The sequence below is a fragment of the Podarcis pityusensis genome (genome assembly GCF_964106645.2).
Source record: "Podarcis pityusensis genome assembly, chromosome: 2".
In the NCBI taxonomy this organism is placed as follows: Eukaryota; Metazoa; Chordata; class Lepidosauria; order Squamata; family Lacertidae; genus Podarcis; species Podarcis pityusensis.
The window spans coordinates 109,889,196-109,905,420 of NC_138029.1; the positions used below are offsets into that span (position 1 = coordinate 109,889,196).

The following is a 16,225-nucleotide window of genomic DNA, read 5'->3' on the forward strand; positions in this document are numbered from 1 at the left end:
GGTGTGTTCAAAACACCCTGGCTTCTGGAGTCCAAAACTGTTTCTATCCCACCCCACCCCACCCCACCCCACACCCAATCTTTTCTTTTTCTTTTTTCTTTTTTCTTTTTTTTGAAAGGGCAGAGCCCCTTCAATATTCAGATGACCTCACTCGCGATATAAGGTTGCTGCGTTGGGCCCCCTCAATTTTCCAGAGAATCTGGCACCTCTAGGTATATTGTGCATTTAGGGAAGAGAGTGCTAAGCCGTGCTCTGTTCACCATGACAGTATATTTCTTTTTAGAGTGTTTATGGTTTAAATGCATATGTTTGTGGTTTAAATGTATGTGTATATGTGTTATAGTACACGTATATTAGGGCTGCTGTACGCCTGGGTTTCCCCAGACATATCCTGGATTCGTCCAGGTGGAATTTCCAAAAATCGCTCAAATATCCTGGAAAACGTATGGCAACTCATGCTGAAGGTGTTGTTATTTGGGTAATTTTCTTTAACAATGCCTCAGAAGCTTCATTTTTTTGGAGATTTTGAAAAAAGAAGAAAAGAAAAGAAACAGCTCAACAACTTAGTGTCCAGATTTTCACTTTTTGAAATATGAAAACCCTAACATATATGATGGGGCGGGGGGAGGTTTCAGCTCAGGTCAATCCACCCTGGGCCATTCTGGCAACAGCCAGGCTTCCCTGGAACTAGTCCTAAATTGGTTTGGGGAGCAGGACTAATGTTTCGGGGGGGGGGACGACCTGCTGAGAGCTGGGAGCTGCCTTTCTGGAAAGTGCTCCTCCATACGTGGCCCCTCTGTATGAGCAATCTGCAGGAAAGTCCCTTGCAAGACAACAACTACTCAAGAGATTGTCTACTTGTGAGACTACTGCACTTTTGGAGCCCAAAGGACACTAGTTCACTCTCTGGAGCAGGGAGTTCTGGTTTCAGGACATTGCCTACTCAGTGACAGAAGTTGCCCTAGGATCTTGCCTGAATTCCTTTCTCTAACAATGCAGCTTTCACGTGTATACAGTCAGGTGCCACAGTTGCAAATCTCCATTATGTCTGAGTTGGTCTTTTGTTCCCTCTCTCAGGCCACCAAGGAGAAAGGTGTGCCAATGATTCTCTCCAGAAACACAGCCTCTGGCTGTAATGGAGGCTACAGGAGAGGCAGAGCTTTGTTTTCACTTCTATATGAATTAATGTCATATAAGATGCTGTACCTGTGCTAGGGACGCGGGTGGCGCTGTGGGTAAAACCTCAGTGCCTAGGACTTGCCGATCGTGTGGTCGGCGGTTCGAATCCCCGCGGTGGGGTGAGCACCCGTCGTTCGGTCCCAGCTCCTGCCCACCTAGCAGTTTGAAAGCACTCTTAAGTGCAAGTAGATAAATAGGTACCGCTTTATAGCGGGAAGGTAAACGGCGTTTCCGTGTGCTGCGCTGGTGCCGGCTCGCCAGAGCAGCTTCGTCACGCTGGCCACGTGACCCGGAAGTGTCTCCGGACAGCGCTGGCCCCCGGCCTCTTAAGTGAGATGGGCGCACAACCCTAGAGTCGGACATGACTGGCCCATACGGGCAGGGGTACTTTTACCTTTACCTTTTACCTGTGCTTGGATAAACACATGGTAATTTATGCAACTCTCTGGATGTAACATTATTATTCTGTGTCTGTTTTGGAACAAGTTCTGTTAGTAAAGCTTTCGAACCATAATTTTAGACTGGACAATTTTTATTTCCAGAAGAGTCAGATTTTATTCATCCTATTGCTTCCATATGTGTAATATTAATAATCACAGTACGCCACAACCCACCCCAGTCCCCCAGACAATTATGCACTTAGGGGACATTATTTTCCAAATAATAAAACAATAAAAGCATACATAAATGAAGACACACACACGAGTGCACAGAGGAGGAGCAAAGCAGTTGAACTGATGAGCATTTGATTCACAACAATGCTTAGCCAGTTGTTCTGATGCCAAGCAAGGGGGAGAAATCTCCTGTCGTCATGGAGACTCCACATACATTTTGGACTCTGGGAAATCACTGTCAAAAATGTGTGGGAACCAGTGCTGAAAACAGGTGCCGGAACTCACCAAGAAGTTGTTACAGCAAGTTGCTGGGCGACTTGGGGCAGCCCTGAATAGATGCTAGTGCCCCTGGTTCTGGTGCAAGTCAATTAAATGCATCCTCACCTCCTCTTAGACTTAGGTGATGGCTAGGGCAGCTTGGAAGGGCTGTTGCACAAAGGCACACACATGCAACAGTAGAGGCCTGACTGGAAAGCTTCAAGCCTGTCTACATGGGAAATGGGTTGAAGCAAAGGAAATACGAATTGGCCTCACCCCATAGGTTGACCAATTACAGCTAAGAGCTAGGTGGAGTCATAGATGTAAACAAGAAAAAAGCGGTGTGGACTCTCACACACTGACCAGCTTCTGTTTTGACTTGAAATGTTTGCTTTGGGCTTTGTTTTGGGTACATGAAGGAAAGAAGTGGGACCAAAATGGCGCCCACCTGAGAGGTGCTGGAACTGCACTCTGGCATGCTGAAGAAAAGCACTGGTGGGAACCCTCCACAAATACAGAAGACTGCCCACATCACACAGCCAGGCTCCAATTTGTGGAGGGAGGTGAGGATGATTGTGGTGGAGACTGTGGGTTTGGCTCCCCCCAGTAGGTCTGCATCAGAAGGTCTGCAGAGGGCTTTTGTCTGTTATTTGAATTGTGGTGGCATGAGGGTGCTGGACAGATTGGAACAATCTAGGAAAACAATAGGAAAATCATTCATTACATAAGTCAGTTTCGCAGCATGTTATTTTCTCTCTTTTTTCCAATGTGTATTCCTTTCCACAAAGCTCCTTCGATTCTTCACTGCCACATTCTTTGAAGTATTGAACCTTGTCTCCATTTTCTTTTGGAGAGAGAAAGAGAAGTATTTGTGTTAATAACAAGTATGGAGAGAATGTGACTGAATTTTCCCATAGCAAAAGAGAATACATTTAAAAGGACAAAGTTTACTCCACATCTTTGATGGATCTTCTGGTCTGATCCAACGGGGCTCCTCTTGAGCGCTTACCACCACTGAAAAGTCAGGAGTCCGTGACCCTCCTCTACTTCCAGTCATCCTAGTCCAGCATACATAAAGGAGGACTATAAATGGGACAGACTCATTACCTGAAAATATTTCTCCCAATACACAAATGACTCCGGTACACTTCGTATCACTCGGTTCACATGGTTCGTCCGGATTATTTGAAATGCATGATCTGCATTCGATAGCATCCACTGCAAAAGACAGACATTTATCCGTGCAAACACTGTCCTTACTTTAAAGCTCATTCAATCAGGGGCTTTGTTAAGGGATGGGCCAAGGGCTGCAAATCTTGGGTCTTGCACACAGGCCCTGCTAATCCTACCACTCCCCCCCCCCCTTTTAACGGTTTTCTTTCCTAATGGGAAGCTGCTGCACTGCAAAGCATAGTGCTGGTGAAACCCCAGGCCCTCCCCTCTTAATAATATTGATTAAGATACATTGGATACAAGCCTATATCTTCACACACAAATGAAAAAAACTCTTATATCATGAGAGGACAGAATGACTCACCTCCTCAAACATAGGGAGCTCTCTAACACCAAGTCAAGCTCTCTCTCCATTTCCCACAGTTTTGTCCCCAGAGTCTCAGGATGCCTGGGGGGGGGGTAACCTGGGGTTTTCTTCATGGAAGACATGGGCTCTAACACTTCTCTTAGGGGCCCATGGTAGGAGGCATCTTTGCTCTCCCACCCCAAAGTGACATCCATCCAGCTGCTGAAAGAGTCTGACACCAAAACTCCCTCCAATGTGGAGTCACTCTAGTTCAGTGGTTTTCAACCAGTGTGTCATGGCACCTTTGGGGTGCCTTGAATGATGGTTGGGGGGCGAGCTGTGGGCAACACTAGCCTCCATCCCTCTTTCCTTCCCTCCCTCTTCTGATGCCCTCTTGAATCTCTGCCTTCCAAAGGCTATATGTTGTAGCAGCCCTGGCTACAAGCTCCCAAGGCATATGGTGCCTCTGGGGCTGACCATGGGGTGCTGGTTGACAGGAGCTGAGGTGGCCTCAGAGTAAGCAAGCAAGTGTCTGAGGGAGCCCAGCCAGCCAGTCCACTAATCCTTTCTGTTGGGAATGGACAGACAAATGAGGAAGCAACGCTCTTTGCGATAGGGGTGGCCCAGTGATGGGGGGCGGCTGCCCGGAGGACTCACAAGGAGAGGGGAGAAGAGAGGAGGCTGCAGGAACACTCCACAAGGGAGCGTCTTCAAAAAGGGGTGAAGGGCTGTGGGCTCTGCAGCCAAGGGGTGGCATAACTAGGCTCCTGAGGCTTGGAGCCCATTTCCTCACAGGGGAGCCAAGAAAGAATGTAGTTGGTCAAGGGAGCCGTGGACCCAAAAAGCCAGGAAACGTCTGCTTTGGGGAAAGACTATCTCAAGAAGGCACTGAGGAGATCAAAAGGATGGTGGTGGGTTGTGCTCCTCTCCCTGACAATGGACAACAAATTTAAAAAGAAAAAGAGGGCATACTGCTCTCAGCAGAACTGGATTCTGATGTAGCCCCAGCAGCTGCCCAAACATTCTGAGTGCAGGGACTACGTTTGCCTTTCAGAAATTGTCCCTGCTGAATCTCCACCGACGCACACAGCTAACATGTGACAGAGCTCAAAAAGGAGTTGGGGGGTTTCTTACCTCCAGGCTTGAGGCAAAGGAAGATACAGAATGCAAGCAGGCAGACCTGAGCCACATGTAGGCCCCGATTATCAGGAAAGAAGCTCTGCCCCATTGATACCCCTTTTGTATGAGGAGGCAAGTTCTGAAGTCTGGCAGCTGAGAGACCACCGGGTTGCAGGGCAGATCAGGCCTCCTTGGAGTAAGTAGCAGCAGCAGCTCAGCCTCTGGTAAGGTGTGACGAAACAAGCTCAACACAGCAATTATATAACCTCCTTGGCTTCTCAGGACACCTGGAAGTGATGGGCTTGAAAGATACAAGACGCCTGTGGAAATATGCTGGGGTGGTTCCAAAGAGCAGTAGAGGGGTGGGTAGTGGTTCCTTTGATCTGATTGGGATATAATGCATTGATTGCTCACAAAAATCCAAATGGGCTGTCCTTAATGTCCTAGACCTCAGAAGCCACCTGATGCTATCATACAAGGAAGGAGTTCTTGTTCCCTTCAGTGGGTTTTTTGTCCACCTCCATATTTCTTGGTTGATGGAGTCATACAGGATCAAAGCTGGAGTTGATGCCCATTAGTGGGCAGAGATGGAAAGTTGGCTGGTTAGTCGGCTGAGTGAGGCTATTTCTTCTTGCATGTTAACTGCAAGGACTTGGAGAAACATCCTAATATGCTAGGGTTGTGATAACTGATCTGATTCCTTTAACAGTCCCTCTGTTTTTAAACCATACTCAAATACACAGGTCACAGAGTTAATGCCGTTTGTTTGTTTCATTCCTGAAGTTTTGTGATCCGCGGAGTTGCCTATTGAATGGTTCAATCCACTGGCGTGGTAATGTATTAATACCTGAGGAGAAGAAAGGGATTTGTTTGTGTTACTAAAAGACCCATGATGGTGACAGAAGGAGTGTGTATTAGAGGGAAGACATTCAGAGTCCCCATCAGAGACAACTGATGTCTGTGTTGAACGGTAGGTTGACCTCTCATTCTTCCCAAGTGTAACGCCTGACTTTCTCGAAATGAATGTCAATTCTTCCGCGAGGATATGTTCACATTCATGGCTTGAAACACTGCGAGGGCATTTCTGCCCAGTGCATTTTCAGCTTGCTTTCTGTAGAGGACATGGGTGTCCTTTAGAGAATAAAGTGATGCCAAGGTGCCAGGAAGCGAGGGTGCAACGCTTCGTCTCAAAGCAGCTTATTGCTGAGTGCGTGTTATAATGATCAGGAAGAGGATTACCAGGGAATATTCCCAAACTCACAAATCCTCCTCAATCCAGTGGAAGCTGAACACAGGAATTGTGGAACTGTAGAAGTGCAGAGCTGGAAGGGACCCAAGGAACATCTAGTCCAACCTCCTGCAATGCAGGAATCTCAGCTAAAGCACCCATGACAGATGGCCATCCAACCTCTGCTTAAAAACCTCCAAGGAGTGGAGGGCGAATCTCTTATATTTCTTGGCATCGTTGAAGCACAGTCAACTCTAATCTACTCAGAGGATGCTTCCATCAGCAAGGAGCTGCATTCTGTGAGGCAGCCACTGTAAGGCAGCCATCTTTAAACATAGACACATAATGTGCAATGTTAGCACATCTAAGGGAATGCCATGTTGTCACTATCTGTGCTACTAGTCGGTGTATGCCCACACCTTAATCTTCATTGCCAGGGAATGCTATCCATGCAGATTATTAATGTAGCCAATAAGGGAGCAGGTGGCGCTGTGGTCCAAACCACTGAGCCTCTTGGGCTTGCCGATTGGAAGGTTGGCGGTTCGATTCCGCGCAATGGAGTGAGCTCCCGTTGCTCTGTCCCAGTTTCTGCCCACCGGGCTGTTCAAAAGCATGCCAGTGCAAGTAGATAAATATGTACTGCTGTGACAGGAAGGTAAACAGTGTTTTTGTGCGCTCTGGTTTCCGTCACGGTGTCCTGTTGCGCCAGAAGTGGTTTAGTCATGCTGGCCACATGACCCAGAAAGCTGTCTGTGGACAAATGCTCGGCCTGAAAGCGAGATGAGTGCCACAACCCCATAGTCGCCTTTGACTGGACTTAACCGTCCAGGTGTCCTTTACCTTTTTTTAACCTTACTATAGCCAGCGGAAGTTCTCTCTCCAATCTGACTTTTTGTGTAGAAATAAATTCTCACCACACACACACAAAAGAAGTTTTACAGTTTTACTTGCTGGAACTGAGAAAACAACAATTGACACATTGTCTCAGTTATACATCTATATTATTATACTGATTCCAGCGTGATGAACATATTTTTCTTTATTTTATTAAATTTATTTTCCACCCTTCATCCAAAAATCTCAAGGCAGTTCACAAGATAAAAATACAGGATAAAAGCACAAAAGAAATTGTTAAAACAAAAACAGCCTTCTCTGTAAATAGGTGCTTTTGGCTCACCGGTGACTTTAAATTTATTTCTCACGGCACACCAGCGATTTTCTTGTGGCATGATAGTGCTTTCCAGTATGGAGTTTAGGAGCTACTGCCCTGCCTAGGAAGCTGCCTTATACCACATCAGTCCACGTAGCTTAAGGCTGTCCGCACCAGATTTTGGGAGCCCCTCCCCCTCTCAAGGTTGCCAAACTCACACCAACCCCAGCAAACGAGGCCAATGGCAAAGGATGATGGGAGTTGTAGCTCAGCAACATCCAGAGAACCACAGTTTCCCCACATGCAGCGCAAAGAATCCTAAGCTACATGGCTTGACGGTCTGACACGGCAGAAGGCAGCCTCTGAGTCTTGTTCATGTCACGAGACAAAGGTTCTTGAGAGCAGAAGCAGTGAGGCCTACAAGGCCTACACAATCATTCAAGCCTGCTAACTGCTAACTGTTAACAGCAAACTGCTAAGTCACTGTGACTTGTGACTCATCTTGAGTGATGACTCACTCTCCCCATAAAAGTAGGCAGCCTCTCTGTGGGCCCCAGTGTCTGTTTGTGTGTGTGTGTGTGTGTGTGTGTGTCTCAGCCAGTGTTGTATTGCTGCTGACAGAGTGGCTCCAGGACTCTAGTAAGACTGTGCCTCTGTGAAGAAACAAAATAAAAAAATTCCTTCCAGTAGCATCGTTGTTGTTGTTTAGTCGTTTAGTCGTGTCCGACTCTTCGTGATCCCATGGACCAGAGCACGCCAGGCACTCCTGTCTTCCACTGTCTCCTGCAGTTTGGTCAAACTCATGCTGGTAGCTTCGAGAACACTGTCCAACCATCTTGTCCTCTGTCGTCCCCTTCTCCTTGTGCCATCCATCTTTCCCAACATCAGGGTCTTTTCCAGGGAGTCTTCTCTTCTCATGAGGTGGCCAAAGTATTGGAGCCTCAGCTTCAGGATCTGTCCTTCCAGTGAGCACTCAGGGCTGATTTCCTTCAGAATGGAGAGGTTTGATCTTCTTGCAGTCCATGGGACTCTCAAGAGTCTCCTCCAACACCAGAATTCAAAAGACCAACTAAGTTTGTTATTGGCATGAGCTTTCATGTGCATGCACACTTCTTCACATACCTTCAGATATCTCATACCAATAACAAACTTAGTTGGTCTCTAAGGTGCTACTGGGAGGATTTTTTTTTTATTTTCTTTCAACTAAGGCAGACCAACCCGGCTACCTACCTGTAACTACCTCTGTGAGGAGTCAGATAGATGAGCACTCTGTGTGTCCTCTTTAACTATGCTGTTTATGAACAACTTTATTTTCTCAAGTAAAAGTTTTATTCTCTTTATGAAGAAGACTCTGTGTTCATTAATTTACCACTGTGCGACAGTTCATACTGATGGGCAGTGGGTTTCCTTTGCCACCGTGCACAATTTCTGGTCTGCCTTACGGAGAGGGGTGAAATGAGTTTTGTTCTATTTGTTCCCATGACTCTGTCAGCAGACCTGGACCTAAAGGTATACGTGGACCAGATCTTAAGCCACTGCGAATCTTCCAGTTCACCTATAGAGTCTGCCTCCTACACTGATTTCAAAGTAATAATTGAAGAGAACTGGTAGGAAATATACCACACAGCCCCTGCTTTTCTGGGTGTTTCATTATTAGTAGAAGTTTATTTATCCCCAGCCACCCCTCTAAGTCCAGGACTTTGTTTAATTTAAAAATACTCACACAATGAGTTTTTCCCCTTTTATTTTTTCACTCAGCCTGCTTCGTTCAGAGACTTAAATCAGCCCCCATGCACACTGTATGGAAGCACCCCAAAGGTGAGAGGGCAGCGAGCAGATATGACCAGGGGGTGAGACTGACCAGAGACTGAAATCCATTTTTAAAACATCTATTGCACCTACATTAACAGAACGCTTTTCAGTTTATGAAAGACATAGTCATCACAATCTCATAGGAAATGAAAACGTATTGTACATTCATGAATCTTGAGGAAGGGAAAAGATAAGGAACAGCATTCTCGAGGGGAAATTCCAGTCAGAATGATTACACAGGAAACAAAATGGAATATGGATTACAACTTAAATTTAACTCCATCAAAACAAAACACTGAAGCATCAGATAAAATAAGTGTTTGAAAGCTTGTATTGTTGCACTGCATGCAAAACTAGCAATGTTTTGCTAGTTATCTATTATATTTCAAATAGCCACCTCCCACCAGTCAAAATAGTTTAAACTTTGCTACATTTCAGTTACATGGCAGTATTAAGGAAAGAGAAAATAAAATATATTCCAGCTCTCTAACCAAACAGGGCGTCAGGGGGACAGGGTTCAGTGGACTCAGGGGAGATGGCAATTCAGAATCCAATGGACAAAACCCAGGAGAGTCTGGGTCCAACCCCCTACCTGACCCCCTTGACTGCGAGTGTGGGATGGGAGGTTCTAACAACACAGTTAAGGACTGACCAATCATTAGAATGCTTCCAAGTTAGGGGAGATACCTGTTGTGCCCAATGTAAAAAAATCACAGTCTATGGATGGGGCTTGTTACTTTTCTGTGTTTGTTTAGCGCTTGCAGTGTTCGTCACGCCAGCTCAGATCCCTGTACAGACATATTGTGGGCAGGGGAGGGTTTTGTTTTTGCTTTTGCTTTTCTGGGTGTTTAATACCAAGGCATGGCTGGAGTGAGAAATCTTTCTTTAAATCCTTGCATCGGCAAAATCCCCAGCCTAGCCACTCATCATCAAACTCAGTTGAATTCAGCACAGCTTATTCTTGGGCACACGGCATAGTTATATATTTAAATCAAATGGTTGAGAAAGACTGAGGAATCTGTCTACAATATCTCGCAACTGCAAAATCCCGAGCCTGTGTACTCAGAAGTAAGCTTCGCTGAATTCAATGCAGCTTACTCCTGAAGAAGACAAATTGGCAAATTGCCTTAACATCAGAACTGTTCAAAGGCTTTAGCGTTGTACTAGATAACAGTGGGGAAGGGAGAACCTTGGAAACAATGACAGAAAGCTAGCAAAATTAGGCGTCTTAGCTTGAGAACATAGATGGAAATTTTGACTTGGATAATGGTTTTAAAAAAAAATTAAAAAAATCAGGCTAATATATTCTATATCCTTTTCTGTGGTTTGTCCAATTAAAGCAGGGCTTCCTGGCTTCCATGATGGAGCAAGAGCATGAACTCTTTTAATACAATGTCTTTGTGAGATTTACACCTAACAGCATAACTATTACAACCACAACCAATTTAAGAATACAATATTAAAATCACTCAATGCAAAAGTCAGTAAAACAGCAGCGTACTTTCTTTTTAGCGTGATTGTGGCGCGTCCAAACCTTTCCACAGTACTTTCTGAAGGATTCAGGGGGACAGGATTTGTGGACTATTTCTAATTCACCGGTTTTGACTGGAGAGAGAAAGGAAAGCATTTGCATTTGAATGAATGTGATTTTATTAGCCTAATCCATAGACCATAACAAGAGAAAGTAGAACATACCAAAAAGCACAAAGGTTTACTACACATCCAAGTAAAATACCTCGAACAGAATTTTGATTTTTAATTTGCTTTAAAAAAAGTGGGGGGGGGGTGGGAATCAACATTAAAATAAAATGAAGTTAAAGGATGGGAGAGATACATGCCAGAATAAATCTATAATCTTAAATCTCAGAATCTCTACCACAATGATCTAAAATGGATCCCAAATTCATTTTCCTAAGTCTGGAAGCCCTTACTGCAAAAGAGGTCCATGTTCAATTGACATATCCATTTGTTCCTTGGAATGAAAAGCTTCCTTTTCAATCCCTGTCTAACATGTCATCTGCTTAAGTAACTATTTTAAAATATCTGTCTGTCCACTAGCTGCTTTCAAGGCACAGAAGCAGGGCCTCCTGTGGACCCTTTGTGGCCTCTTGCTACTGATCTCATTTCTTCCAAGAAGCACAGAATCTGGCAAGGACCCCATTATTTCCAAAGCTAGTGGAACCACGCAAGCATGGAGGCTCTGGTATCCCTGGGAAGCAGGGACTATGGCAGCCAGGGCAGCGCTCCTGATACTATGCTGCAGAATAGTGCACCTCAGCCTTATGAGAAACAGTTGAGGGAGTTGGGTATGTTTAGCCTGGAGGAGAAAAGACTGAGATGCGATGTGATAATCATCTTCAACTATCTGAAGGACTGTCACATGGTGTTTTTTCCTGCTGCTCCAGATGGTAGACCCCATATCAGTGGGTTCAAATTATAAGAAAGGAGATTCAAACTAAGCAATAAAAAGAGCTTGAACTAGATTAAAAAAGGTAAAGGTAAAGGACCCCTGACAGTTAAGTCCAGTAGCAGACAACTCTGGGGTTGCAGCCCTCATCTTGCTTTACAGGCCGAGGAAGCTGGCATTTGTCCGCAGACAGTTTTTCCGGGTCATGTGGCCAGCATGACTAAGCTGTTTCTGGTGCAATGGAACACCGAAACCAGAGCAGCGTACGGAAACGCCGTTTACCTTCCCGTCAGAGCGGTACCTATTTATCTACTTGCACTGGCATGCTTTCGAACTGCTAGGTGGCAGAAGCTGGGACTGAGCAAAGGGACTCACCCCGTTGTGGGGATTCAAACCACTGACCTTCTGATCAGCAAGTCCAAGCAGCACAGTGGTTTAGACCACAGTGCCACCTACTGCCCTATTGAACTGGATTGGGGATGCCAAAAGTCCAGGTTTACCCAGACATATCTGGGATCTGGCCCTCGGAAATTGCATCGGGGGGGGGGGATTTTCAGTAATTTCTAAAATGTCTGGGAAAATCCAGACGTATGGAAACTCCAGTTTATTTTGGCAAATCTCTTTTACAAAAGTTCCAAAACTTACTTTGGTGTCCTGATTTTCACTTTTTAAAAAGTAGCAACCCTAAACTAGATAACACTTGGGATCCCTTCTATTTCTAAAGTTCCATGATTGTGTGATTCTTCTTCTTCTTCTTCATTATTATTATGACAAAGTAATAATCATAAATAAATAAGACTTAAAATGTGCACCCCACCACCAAGACCATTCCATTGTAACTATCAAACCTCCCAAAATTTCAACACCTCTTGCGATGGTTTGACCCCTTTCCGTTTTAACAGTACGAATTCTACAAACATGCTCCATATCTTCTCGAAACCATTTCTCCTGCATATTCCCCGTCTTACCTTAAAGGCACATGTTAATTTATCATTCATAGCTATATCCCACACCTCTTTATACCATTCTTCCATTTTGTATTCTGCTTGCCCCTTCCACTTCCTAGCTATCATAATTTGTTCAGCTGTCAATAAATTTGTCAGCAAGTCCTTCATAGCTATGAAGGCTATGTGTGGTTCTTTTGACCACTTGGAAACAGAATGCTGAACTAGATGGACCTTTGGTCGGATCTAGCAGGGCTCCTTATGACCACTGAGAAGACAGATGCCCTGCGCCCCCCTAGTCACACAAACGAAGAATTTAAAGAGGAAAGTCTCCTTACCACTGTACAGTTCCATCAAGCTGCAGAATTCTCCTTCACATTCCTCAAAACCCTCACTGCATATTGGGCCTGGAGCAAATGAACTGCATTTTTTGCACTTTACAGCATCTACTGCAAAAGAGAGGAGGTTTTGATTTTATTGTTTGTTCCTGAAAACATTACTTTACAACTCACCAAATCAGGAGCTTTGTTCTAGGACTCATGGGTAGGCAAACTAAGGCCCATTCGCCTTCTAAATCCCGCCCGTGGACGGTCAGGAATCAGCTTGTTTTTACATGTGTAGAATGTGTGCTTTTATTTAAAATGCATCTCTGGGTTATTTGTGGGGCATAGGAGTTCGTTCATTATTTTTTTTTTTCAAAATATAGTCCGGCTCCCCACGAGGTCTGAGGGACAGTGGACCGGCCCCCTGCTGAAAAAGTTTGCGGACCCCTGATTCTAGGTTAAACCTGGGGCTCCAAGCTCTCGGTGTTTTGCAGAGGTCCTGGCTCTCCTTTCACTTCCTGCCTTTTAAAAATTTTTCCTTTCTAATGGGCAGCTGTCTGTGCCGCAACACATAGTACCAGTGAGACCTCAGCAACACCCGTCCTAATTTAAGTAGGGATGCATCAATATTTATTGTCTTAAGCTCCCCAAATCCTATTGGCACCGAAAGCTAACAGTAAGAGGAAGGATTTTTTTCCCCTTTGAAAATTGGTCTAAACTTGTATGGATTTTGATATTGAAATTGTAGGCATATTTGTGGCTTGGTCCTGTGGAGGGTTGTGTTCCTCTCCTTGATGGTGGACAAGAGATTTAAAAAGAAAAAGAGGGCACACTGTTCTCCGCAGAACTCAGCTCTGACACAAACGCAACATTTACCCAAACATGCCGAGTACTGACACCAATGCTGCAAAGCCCATTTGGAGATTTCTCCATTTTAGGAAGTGAGGTGGAGGAATAACATACAATAACTAGGGGACTGCTTTTTGTTTTAACCATCCTGAGGTAGTAGAAGAAGAGTTTGGATTTGATATCCCACTTTATCACTACCCAAAGGAGTCTCAAAGCGGCTAACATTCTCCTTTCCCTTCCTCCCCCACAACAAACAGAGACTTCAGAGAAGTGTGACTGGCCCAAGGTCACCCAGCAGCTGCATGTGGAGGAGCGGAGACGCGAACCCGGTTCACCAGATTACAAGTCTACCGCTCTTAACCACTACACCACACTGGCTCTCAGTAATGCGGAGACTTACCTCCAGACTTGAGGCAAAGTAAAACACAGAATGCAAGCAGCCAAGCCTGAGCCATTCGTGGGCCTCGGTTGTCAAGAAAGAAGCCTTGCCCCATTGGAAAGCTTTTTTGAAAACGAAGAGACTGCTTTTAAAGGCTGGCAACTGAGAAACTACAGAGCTGGCCTCCAGCCAATAAGTCGTTAGTCAGCTACACATCAGTTGGTTTGAGGAAACAGGCTGAATATAGCTTTTATGGAAAAAAATAAATGCCTTTTTATGAAAGGCAATACGCTCTGGTGGTTTTAAACAGCAGGGATGTGGTAGCAGTTCCCTCAAGCTGTTTGGGGCATGGTGTACTGATCATTGAGACAAATCCGAATAAGCTATGGAGGGATCAGCAGGAAGCTATAAAGATTGTCCCAGACCTCAGATACTATCTTATGTGAAGGGAATATTTATTCCTTTTAATGGGTTCCCTGTCCACCTCCATATTTCTTGGTTGGTTGAGTCACATAGAATCAAAGCTGGGGTTGATGCTAGAAGGCAGGTAGCTTGGTTTTCTGGTTAGTCAGTTGAGGGAGGCCATTTGATCTTGGATGCTGAGTACAAGGAGAACCATCTGAATATGCTAGTGCTGTGCTAAGGGGTATGAGTTCCTTAAAGGGTAAAGGGACCCCTGACTATTAGGTCCAGTAGTGGCCGACTCTGGGGTTGTGCTGCTCTTCTCACTTAACTGACCGAGGGAGCTGGCGTACAGCTTCCGGGTCATGTGGCCAGCATGACTAAGCCGCTTCTGGCGAACCAGAGAAGCACACGGAAACACCGTTTACCTTCCCGCCGGAGCGGTACCTATTTATCTACTTGCACTTTGACATGCTTTCGAACTGCTAGGTTGGCAGGAGCAGGGACTGAGCAAACAGGAGCTCATCCCCATCGCAGGGATTCAAACCGCCGGCCTTCTGATCGGCAAGTCCTAGGCTCTGTGGTTTAACCCACTGCGCCACCCGCGTCCCTATGAGTTCCTTAAACAGCCCATCAATTTTAAAGCATACTCAAACACACAGGTCACTGTAATCATACCAGCTGCCATTTGTTTGCTTCTTATTGGAATTTTGTGACTCTACAGCGTGGATGCCAATCTACCAATGCCCAGGCTGCATCAATACCTGTGGTTAGGAAAGTGATGGGAAGATACAGGGGCAGAGGAAGGGGTGTGTGGTGGGGGCAGGTTGCCCCAGGTGTCACCACTGAGGGGGCTGACAAAATACTGGGTGGCGCTCACCACGGGGCCTGCAGCGTGCCCGAGCAACATGTCTCTCCTGGGTCCGCCCGCTGCTCCCCCCCAAAAATGTAGGGCGGCTGAGTGGGAGGAGGCAGGCAGACTCCTTGGAGGCCCCACGGAGCGTCCTGCCCTGGCTCGCCCTGCCCCATGGGCAGCTGGCCCCGCTCCTGGCCGCCCCAAGCGCCCAATCAGCTTGCTCTGCCGCTGGGAAGATACTGGTCGTTGATTGCAGTATCATCAGCTTAATGAAGTATTTAAGTTGGATAAAAAGAACAGGGTTTTTTTTAATAAAACGTCCCAGTTTGAAAAAGAGTTGCTAGAAAATAAAAATAAATTATTTCCCAAAATGTATAAACTATTATTGGAATGGCAAACAGAAGATGAGGAGGTAAATCAGTGATGATACACTGGGCAAGAGACTGGTTATAATATGGCTGCATGGCAGAAGTAATGGACTGCGGATTTAAAATGTACAGCATGCTATACTTTGGGGGGCGGGAACTGTACAAAAATGATATATCGATGACATTTAACCCCTAGTAAATTAGCTAAAATGTATAAATCGAAATCAAACTGGAATACTGGAAACGTAAGGAGAAAGAGGGTGTCTTTTATCATATGTGGTGGATGTGTAAAGTGGTAATGGGAAATGTTTTATAATGAGTTGAAAAAAACTGTTGAAGATTTTATTTCTTTTAAGGAAGCAGAAACTTTTCTTTTAGGAATAATTGGTGCGGAGAACCTGATGGATCAGAAAAAAAATCTTTATGTGCGTGACCATTGCTGCAGAGATGGAAGGAAGATACAGTCCCGATCAAGGAAGAATGGCAGATAAAATTAATTGACTATGCCAAAATGGCAAAGCTCACGGGAACAGTTAGAAACCAGGAAGAGGTAACCTTTAATAAAGAATGGGTGAAGCATATAGTTTATTTGAAAAATTATTGTAAACAATTAATTTCATGAGTAGGATTGATGTATTGATGAGCCAGTGTGGTGTAGTGGTTAAGAGCGGTAGACTTGTAATCTGGGGAACCGGGTTCGCGTCTCCGCTCCTCCACATGCAGCTGCTGGGTGACCTTGAGCTAGTCACACTTCTCTGAAGTCTCTCAGCCCCACTCACCTCACAGAGTGTTTGTTGTGGGGGAGGAAGGGAAAGAAG

The 16,225-nt window shown here is 45.3% G+C and overlaps 2 long non-coding RNA genes across 2 annotated transcripts; both read right to left on the minus strand.

Annotated features, from left to right (window-relative positions):
- Positions 1-1,708: 1,708 nt before the first annotated feature.
- LOC308470170 lies at positions 1,709-5,014 on the minus strand. The gene is made up of 3 exons (XR_013982213.1): positions 4,705-5,014; positions 3,159-3,269; positions 1,709-2,895 (listed from the first exon to the last, which is right to left on the minus strand). It is a non-coding gene; the product is annotated as an uncharacterized lncRNA (long non-coding RNA).
- A 1,831-nt stretch (positions 5,015-6,845) lies between these two features.
- LOC308470215 lies at positions 6,846-13,979 on the minus strand. Its single transcript, XR_013982268.1, has 3 exons — positions 13,803-13,979; positions 12,569-12,679; positions 6,846-10,484 (listed from the first exon to the last, which is right to left on the minus strand). It is a non-coding gene; the product is annotated as an uncharacterized lncRNA (long non-coding RNA).
- Positions 13,980-16,225: the final 2,246 nt, after the last annotated feature.